We start from the raw sequence: 1,672 nt of genomic DNA on the forward strand, positions 1-1,672 counted from the left end.
CACAAAACAAACCAAGAACTCTCTAAACAGTGTAGCTTTGACAAGCCATTGGGTGCCCGCTGTGCCCTTGCCGGGAGCAGTAATTTCCGCAGGCAGACGCCCGAGAGGGGACAGAATCCCAGACATGAGGGGAACCCCACTCCAGAGCTCTCTGTGTGGTTGGCTGCCTTGAGCTCACAGCCAAGGGAGTGGTGGTGGCGGGTTGCCATAATTTAGAGGAGAAGAAAAAGTACATTATTGCCTCAGGAGGATCACGGTGTGGGAGAAAATGCTGGATCTCCCCCTCTAGGGGTCAGCCTGACAGCCCCCAAATCAGAGCACATCACATGGATAATTTTTAAAAAGGGTGAAATATTTATTATTGGTTTAAAACTCAAATCCAAGTCTGGTTGCTCAGCTCCAAGGAGCACATTGACTGAGGCCCTTAACATAAATCAGCATAAGAAGTAACCTAGCTAAGGAATGTCAGAACTCCACTACAGGACCTGCCAGCTTTTAGCATAACAAAGACCTGCTGTACTAAGTGACAGCTTTAAACAGCAAGGAGCTGCAGCCCAGTGACTGTGAGAGACAATTTCATTTTCTTTTATTCTAGCTGGATAGGGGGATAAAAAAATATATAATAATATCCTCTGATCTAGTAAGCACCAGCAAACTAGATAGGACAATAAGCCCAGCTTCCCTCTCAGTGATTCTACACATAGCTGGGAGGCCCTGCCTGTCCTGGGGCCCTAGACGGCGCTGCGGGAATACCCCAATAAACCCCTCCTAGCCCCTGCTGCAGTGCTATATACAGCACAAGGCAGGTACACCAGCGAACTCCAGCACCCAAGTGACCCCTGGCCACAGGCATGATTTTTCTTTTGAAGTAATCCCACACAGCATCTGTGGAACTCTACATCGAATGGGTACACCACCCCGCTACCTTGAGGAAGAGTTGGAATGCTTCCAGCCTGATGGACAGGTGATCAGGATAGACCAGGGAAGCGAAGGCCATCGTGGGCCCACAACAACCCAACCAGTGTCACATGAGAGGAATATCCAACACACATTCCAAGTAATGGAATTCTGGATGGCTAAATGAGAGTGAAACCACAGGAAGATATAGTGATAGTCTGACCCCTCGGATCAGCTTCTGGCAAGTAGTTGATAGAAGTACTCATACAAATCCCCCAAGAGAGAGTCCAGTGATCTTCAACTCAAGACGATAGCTCCAAACTCCTCTAAAACAACACATACAAAGCAATGAGTTCTAACATCTTCAATGAAAAAGCGACAAAAACAGAAAAAGTACCAGAAGAAGTCATGAAGCTAACAATATGCATAGAAGAAGCAGATATTGACCTGACACAAAAAGAAAGTTTCAAAATGCTGCTTAAAGTCATAATGGATATGAGGGAAGCAATGCAGAAAAAAGATGAAATGATAGAGGAGATAAAGACAACGCACCAAAGTGAAATACAAGAGTTAAGGGATGAAATAACAGAATCCAGTGACAAATTGACAGACCTTTCAAATTGGCTTGAGGAGGCAGAGAATCGCACCAGTGACCTAAAGGACAACCAAGCAGACCTCAGCAAATGGGAAAAGCAGTCAAATAAGACAATCAAAGAAGCTGAAGAAAATTTGAGAGCCATGTCTGATGCTATGAAATGAAACAATATTAGAATAA

This window comes from Tenrec ecaudatus, chromosome 3, assembly GCF_050624435.1.
Source record: "Tenrec ecaudatus isolate mTenEca1 chromosome 3, mTenEca1.hap1, whole genome shotgun sequence".
NCBI lineage: Eukaryota > Metazoa > Chordata > Mammalia > Afrosoricida > Tenrecidae > Tenrec > Tenrec ecaudatus.